This window comes from Halichoerus grypus, chromosome X (assembly GCF_964656455.1).
Source record: "Halichoerus grypus chromosome X, mHalGry1.hap1.1, whole genome shotgun sequence".
NCBI classification, from domain to species: domain Eukaryota; kingdom Metazoa; phylum Chordata; class Mammalia; order Carnivora; family Phocidae; genus Halichoerus; species Halichoerus grypus.
The window spans coordinates 97226613-97234908 of record NC_135727.1 but is presented as its reverse complement, the minus strand read 5'-3'; positions in this window follow the sequence as shown (position 1 = coordinate 97234908).

Below are 8296 nucleotides of genomic sequence, written 5' to 3'. Positions count from 1 at the left end.
TTTCCCCCCTCAAATGGGATACAAATTCTCGGCTTATTTCCCCAAGATTCAGCTCCAAGTTAGCAGAGCCCAGAGGTCACAGAGCACATTGTAAAGGCACAACGTTGGATACAGGAATAAATGAGTGAGTGAATGAACAAACTAAACGAACAATGGCTCCTATTCATGTTGGTTTAAATATGATCATCCACTAGGTGCAAACTGAGAATATGCTAAAAATATTTTAGGTGTAATTTGCATGTAAAATGCATGAATCTCAAGTGAACAGCTTGTTGTATTTTCATCCGTGTATATCCTCCATGTAACCACCATCCAGATCAAGATAGAGAACATTTCCATCACCCCAGAAAGTTCCCCTGGGCCCTTTCTCAGTCTACCTCCCTCACCCTCAGAGATAATGAATATTCTGACTTCTATCCTCATAGATTCAGAGAACCTAGTGCTTTTGATTAGGTTTTTCAGGGGGAGTTGAAGAGAACTATCCAGAGTCACTGTAGTCAGTATCCAGTGGCTCAGTGAGAGGAAGTGCCCATGAAAGCTTGGAAAGAAGATTGCCATGTCTCAGTCAAGGTTTAATCAGGAAAAACAAACATGGTAGGGACCAAAGAAGGGGGTGGGGAGCTCTCTCGAATGGAAAGGTATGGTCTGTGCAGTTATGCCAAAAAGGTGGCTTATTCCAGTGTTCTGTCAGTCTGACACAAATATCCAGCCTGCCCAGGGAGTACATTCCAGCTGTAGAGATAGGTACAACAGAGCACCATGCATTAAATATTTGCTCCGATTGCATGCTCACCAAGTTGATTTTGAGTATCTAGAATTCCTGTGTCACTTCCATTTTTGGAGAGAATACACTGACCAGGTTGACATGAATATGTAGACTACCACATACTTCTATCTCATTGTAAGTGAACAAAATGTTATTTTCAACAGTAAGATCTTTTGAGTTTATTGTTTTAGGTCAAAGTCATGCAGTCAGACTCACTCTGAGACACTGACGGAACTGGGGTTCTCAGGCTGGCAGGCCGAGGCCTAGATACTGTCCTGTGGTAAATTCCCATGATAGATAACACCTCTAAAATGTCTTGGAAGACAGTCATTACCAGGCCAACCTAACTCTGGCCTTTCTTTGGAAACTTCCACACTCACTGAAGACTTGTGTTGTAAACACAAGATTCTCCAAACATACATTGAAATCACATATAAATGATTCTCATCAAGTCAAAGGAAGATACACTTTCTCAAGATCCAAAAAAGCAAACTAGATTTTTAAAACCTTTTATTGTAACATATAACATGCAAACATACAACATCAATGTTCAGAATATGGATAATTATGAAATGAGCACTAGTGTAACAACCACCATCCAGGTCATTAAGAAATGGCCAGCATCACCAAAGCCTTGTGTATGTCCCCCTTTTTTAAAAAAGATTTTATTTATCTATCTATCTATCTATCTATCTATCTACCTATTTATTTATTTAGAGAGCACAAGCAGGAGGAAGGGCAGAGGGAGAGAGAATCTCAAGCAGACTCTGCACTAAGCATGGAGCCCAACTCAAGGCTCTATCTCAGGACCCTGAGATCATGACCTGAGCCAAAATCAAGAGTTGATGCCTAGCTGACTGAGCTACCCAGGCGCCCCTTGCATGTCCCTTTTAGACACATCCCTTTCTCTACCACCCCACGGGTAACCATTATTGGATTTTTATGGTAATCACTTCCTTGCTTTTCTATATAATTTGAATGCCTATGCTATATACCTAAACCATATACTTTCGGGGCACCTGGGTAGCTCAGTCCGTTGGGTGTCTGCCTTTGGCTCAGGTCATGCTCTCAGGGCCCTGGGATGGAACCCAGCTTCAGGCTCCCTGCTCAGTGGGTAGTCTGCTTCTCCCTCTCTCTCTGCCCCTCCCCCAGCCAGCTTGTGCTCTCTCTTTCTCATTCTCTCTCTCTCAAATAAATAAATAAAATCTTTTTAAAGGGGGAGGGTCAGAGGGAGAAGCAGACTCAATCCTGGGACTCCAGGATCATGACCTGAGCCAAAGGCAGTTGCTTAACCAACTGAGCCACCCAGGTGCCCCAATAAATAAAGTCTTTAAATATATATATATATATATATACTTTCTTTTTGCCTGCTTTGGAACTTTATATAAATGGAATTACATTGCTTACTTCTTATTTATGTGTAATATAATATATATGTTATAAAAATATATTATTTACATTTCTTAATTTTCATTGTGGTATAGTATTCCATTGTATGGAATATACCACAATTTATTATCCATTCTATTGTTAATGAATATTTAAATTGCTTCCGGTTTTTGGCTATTATGAATAGTAGGCAAATGAATGTTCTCTCTTTATTTATTTATTTGAAAGATTTTATTATTTATTTGACAGAAAGAGAGAGAGAGCACAAGCAGGGGGAGCGGCAGGCAGGGGGAGAGGGAGAAGCAGGCTCCCTGCCAAGCAGAAAGCCCAATGTGGGCCTCAATCCCAGGACCTTGAGATCATGACCTGAGCCAAAGGCAGACAATTAACCTACTGAGCCACCCAGGTGCCCCCTCTCTTTTTTTTTTAAGATTTATTTATTTATTTTAGAGATAAAGCACACGTGGGGGGAGGGGAAAGGGAGAGGGAGGGAGAGGGAGAGAAGCAGACTCCCCGCTGAGTGTGGAGCCCAATATGGGGCTTGATCCCATGACCCTGAGATCACCACCTGAGCTGAAATCAAAGTTGGTGGCTCAGCCAACTGAGCCACTCAGATGCCCCAGTGAGCAAATGAATGTTACGAACATTTCATATATGTATTCTGGCACATGTAAGTGCATATTCATATCATCTTTATTCCAAGGAATGGAACTGCTGGGTCATAGGGCATGTATATCTTCAACTTTAATAAATTAGGCAATGTTTTAAAAAAAATCATTGCACCAACTTATGCTCCTACCAGCATGTTACGAGAGTTTCAGTTGATTCACATCCTTGCCTACACTTGGCATGGTCAGACCTTTTAACTTTTGCCCATCTGGTGGCATGTTGTGGTGTCCCATGGTTTCAGATTTGCATTTCCCTATCAACTAATGAGGTTGAGTGTCTTATCTATTTACTGGCCTTTTGTATTTCCTCTTCTGTAAAGTATCTGTTCACATCTGTTGCCCATTTTTCTATCAGGCAGACTTTTTCTTATTGATTTGTAGGAATAATTTATGTAGTCTGGATGCAATTCATCTTTTATCTTCCCAGTTTTTGGCTTGTATTTTCATTTACTTTATGGTTTTTTTACTGACTGTACTTTTTAGAACAGTTTGAGATTTAGAGGAAAAATGAGAAGCTTTTTGAGAGTTCCCATATACCTCACACTCAGTTTTCTCTATTATTAACATCTTACATTAGTATGGCGCATTTGTGACAATGAATGAACCAATATTGATACATTATTAAGTAGAATCCATACTCTATTCAGATTTCCTTTTTCTGTTGCAGGATCCCATCCAGGAACGCACAATTACGTTTAGTTGTCATGTCTCCTTAAGCTCTCTTGGCTGTGACAGTTTCTCAGACTGTTCTTGTTTTTGATGAACTTGAGAGTTTTGAGGAGTACTTTGTGGTGTCTAAATGTGGTGTCTGTCCGATCATGTGGGGGCCCCCAAATGTGGGGTGACGATTGGGTGGAAGCCAGTGGCATGAGCGGTAAAAGGATGCACCTGAGGCAGAACAAAGGAGACAGAAGTTTATTGAATACACTGCAAGGGAGCTGTGGGCAGGACGGCAGAGGAGAGACAGTCTGCAACGAGGCAGTGGGAGGGGGCTGTTTTTAAAGGTAGAGATGAGGAGGTAGGGCAATGTATGGAATTCTCCCTTTTCTGGTAATTGCGCCTGGTTGTAAGTAGCCCATTGGTCAGTTAGGGCCTACGGATATCTTGAGGTGAGTCGCCTGATGGTCCTGTCTGTATTCAGCAAGGGGGTTGCTGTGGGCCCTTTCCACATTCCATTGCTCAAGCCTGTTTGCCTAAAAGCTGCCTCTCCATACTTTTGTATGATATTTGGTAGGATGTCCCTCAATTGGGATTTGTCTGATGTTTGTCTCATGATTAGATTGGGATTATGGGTTTGGGGAGGTAGGCCATAGGTAAAATGCCATTCTCATCACATCATATCAAGAGTACACACCATCAACATCGTTTGTCACTACTGACATTGGCCTTGATCACCTGGCTGAGGTAGTGTCTGTCAGGTTTCTCTGCTGTAGAGTTACTCTCCCCTCACCCCCCCTTTTACATTCTGTATATGGTATCTTTTGAAAATAAATTATTTTTTAAGTTTTTTAAAATTATGTTATGTTAATCACCATACATTACATCATTAGTTTTTGATGTCGTGTTCCATGATTCATTGTTTGTGTATAACACCCAGGGCTCCATTCAGTATGTACCCTCCTTAATACCCATCAGCAGGCTAATCCATCCCCCCACCCCCCTCCCCTCTAGAACCCTCAGTTTGTTTCTTTTTTAAGTTTTGTGGTTTTTTTAGATTTTATTTATTTATTTGAGAGAGAGCACAAGCAGGGGGAGCAGCAGACAGAGAGAGAGGGAGAAGCAGGCTCCCCGCCGAGCAGAGAGGCCGATGCCAGGACCCCGGGATCATGACCTGAGCCGAAGTCAGACGCTTAACCGACTGAGCCACGCAGGTGCACCTTTTTTAAAGTTTTTTAAATGTAAGTAATCCCTACACCCATCGTGGGGCTCAAACTCATGATTCCAAGATCAAGAGTCGCACCCTCTTCCAACCGAGCCAGCAAGGCGCCCTTGAAAAGAAATTCTTAATTTTAATTGAGTGGCAGGGGCACGGCATGATCTTGTCCTCCACAGGGCTCCCTGACGGCTGATTGGCAGGAACCAAGCCATCTCAATGCTGCCTCTGGGGATCACTCAGAACTTACTGCTGGAATTCATGGGGCAGGGGGACAGAATTAGGGAAACAAACTGAATTGTGTATTCTTTCAAATCTTGTATCTGGACCTCTCCTTTTAAAACTCAAGAGCCAAGAATTTGACATCTTTGTTTCCTAGTTCTTCTCTGAGAATCCTCCCCACTGGGCAATGCACGACAGGAGTCTTGGCTATTTGGCCTGGGAGGAGAGGTATGATAAAGGTGGAGGAGGAGGCTTCTTTTAGGCTAAATGTGGGTCATTACTTCATATATTATCCTGCCACACACATATCCACCTCTAAACGCTTCAATGAAAAAGTTAACCACACGCACATCACTGATTGTTTACTGAGCGCTAAAGATTGAATCAGGAGGGCTACATATAGGAAGCAGAACTGCTGACGATTCAAAATGTGACCTTGAGTACATATGCCCTTCCGCAGGTTTCAATCTCTCAATCTATGAAACAAAGAGAAAGCTTCCTACAGTGTTTATCTTGCTGAATTCCAAGGCTATAAGGAACAGTGATGCCCCTTGGAGACCTCTGAGGAAAGGGGGGCTTTAGATTTAAAGGCTAAGATATTCACCCCTAGCTCAAAAAAGGCTGTTATTTCTCAAGACAAAGAGTATAAAAGAGACTTTGAGGTTTTCTTGCGGGGAGGGGAAAGAAGAGGGATTTTATGTTCCTGTCTATAATAGTTTTGGTCTTCTTCAAGTTAAAAGAAATAAGAATGTTCTAGAACTCTTTCAAGAATAGAAAAATTCACTCCATTTCCTGTTTCTTTAGGCTGGATGAAATGGCAGGAGTTCTGCTCCACTTTTAGTTGATTATGCCCCTAAATAAGGTTTATTTAGACAAACTCAGGTCCTTTGGTTTAGAATCTGTTTTAGGATATGCAGCAAGATGGACAAAGAATAAAATTTTAGTTGATGTAAAGAGAAATGACTCCGTCATGGTTAAAAATGAATTTTTAAAAAATGATTAAATTCTTATTGATTTTTTTTTTTTTTTCCAAGCCAGTCATTTCAGAGTTGATGCTTTGGAAATTAGCTACTTTAGACATTTTTGGTAATCTAATAATTTCACATTCCTAATGGAAAACTATCCCTTCTTCTTTCAGATTTGTTTAAAGTTACATTTGTACAGGGGCACCTGGCTGGCTCAGTCGGAAGAGCATGCGACTCTTGATCTTGGGGTCGTGAGTTCGAGCCCCACATTGGGTGTAGAGATTACTTAAATAAATAAAAACTTTTAAAAAAGTCGTATTTGTGCAAATTCTCCTCTGAAAGAATGCAAATTTGAGTCAAGAGTTTCCTGAAGTTGAATGAGGAGATCCAGATTCCATTCCATAAATTGAGAGTGGCTTTGGTAAGCATAGTGGGTTCTAGAAAGTTCAAAACTGAGTATTTGGGGAGTGTTCTGATTCCTGTTTTGAGTTGGGCAAGTTTTTCCTGGTGTAGGTCTGCTACCTGAGAAACTCCTGGGATCACTGCTTTCAAGCCATCTCCTATTTTCTCCTTCAGTTAATCCCAAGAAGAAAACAGAGATCGGAAACTGTGTAAGCAGTAGGGCATTTCCCCCCCAACAAGTCTGTCTTGGCATTTGTGCACTTTACAAAGCTCAAACACCTTCATTGGCTCCCCATTTCCTGTCAGTTGATGTGTAGTTCTTTTACTTAACATTTAACATTCTCAATAAACATGTCCCTAATTGAAAATTTTAGCCCTATGTGCCCCTCCCCCATATAATCTCCTCTTTGGTTAAATTTAACAGTTTATGCTCAACCTGACAGGATTTCTCCATGCTGCACCTTACAGTTTTTGCTACCTGCCAGAACCACCCCCTCTCCTGTACTTGCATATTGAAACCACAAACATCTTTCAAGGTCATGGGCCGGGGCATCGTTTTCTGATCTTGGATGCTACACAGTGTCACTTCTTTTTTTTTTTTTTAAGATTTTTTATTTATTTATTTAACAGAGATAGAGAGAGAGCATAAGTAGGCAGAGCGGCAGACAGAGGGAGAGGGAGAAGCAGGCTCTCCGCCGAGCAGGGAGCCCGATGCGGGGCTCGATCCCAGGACCTTGGGATCATGACCTGAGCCGAAGGCAGCCGCTTAACCAACTGAGCCACCCAGGCGCCCCCACAGTGTCACTTCTTGCTTAATATCATAGGCAAAAAACTTGTGACTGATGTGGGAGACAATGGCAGAAGGAAATGTAGATAAAATTAAAGGTCCTTATAACCTGCAGCCCACTGACAAATACTTGAGGCAGGCTAAGTATAAAGGAAGCTCCCTTCTATCTTAATGTTGATGCCTTGCTAGAGGGAAAAACTACCTTAGCTTGACAATAGCAAGGCTTCCACTATCTCTTGAGCCTTCTTTAGCGTATGAAAATCCTTTTGGGAATTTCCCTTCTCTTTATCTCCCTCAACTCCATAGTATATAATCAGTCGCTCCTCACAATCCCAGGGCAGCAGCTCTTTCTGCACTCGGGTCCTATTCCCCTGCTTTAATAAAACCACCTTTTTGCACCCAAGTCTCAAGAATTCTTTCTTGGCCCACGGCTCTGGACCCCAACAACGCTACTCCAAAAAACACATGAGGAGCACTGGTTATTGTATGTAAATGATGAATCACTGAATCCTACTCCAGAAACCAATGTTGCACTGTATGTTAACTAAAATTTAAATATAAGAAAATATATCATAGGCAAAAAAACTTAAAAGTCGGAAGAGAGGATCCTGGTCTAATTAGTAGGTCTAGCCCTCACGTAACACTGAGCAAATGGATGAAGGAAGTAATTAATGTTCTTGTCCCGTCACTCCTGGTGGATAGGAGAGTCTTAGGAGATAGGGTTGCCAGATTTAGCAAATCAAGATATAGGACGCCCAGTCGTATGTGAATTTCAGGTAAACCACGAATACCTTTTTTTTTTTTAAGTATAAGCATGTCCCATGAAATATTCACGACATATTTATACTAAAAAGTATTCATGGTTCATCTGAAATTCAAATTTAACTAGGCGTCTTGTGTTTTATCTGGCACTCCTGCTTGGAGGGCAGGGACTCCCGGAGGCGCCTGGCTTCCACCCAGCAGGTGCTCAGCATCTGTGCAATTGTTAGAACGAAATCCAAACCAGCCCCGCAGCTTCCACAGCTGCACCCGTAGCGGGGCGGAGCCAAGCCACCGGGAAAGACACAGACACCCCGGTTGGAGACCATCACTGGAGATTGGCCAAGGGGCCGCACCTGGGAGGCAGCCCCACCCCGTGGGTACTCAGGATCCTTCCACAATCTCCGTCACCCCCCACACCCGGACACCCGGCCCTACGCTCCACCTCGTGACTGGTGGTCACGG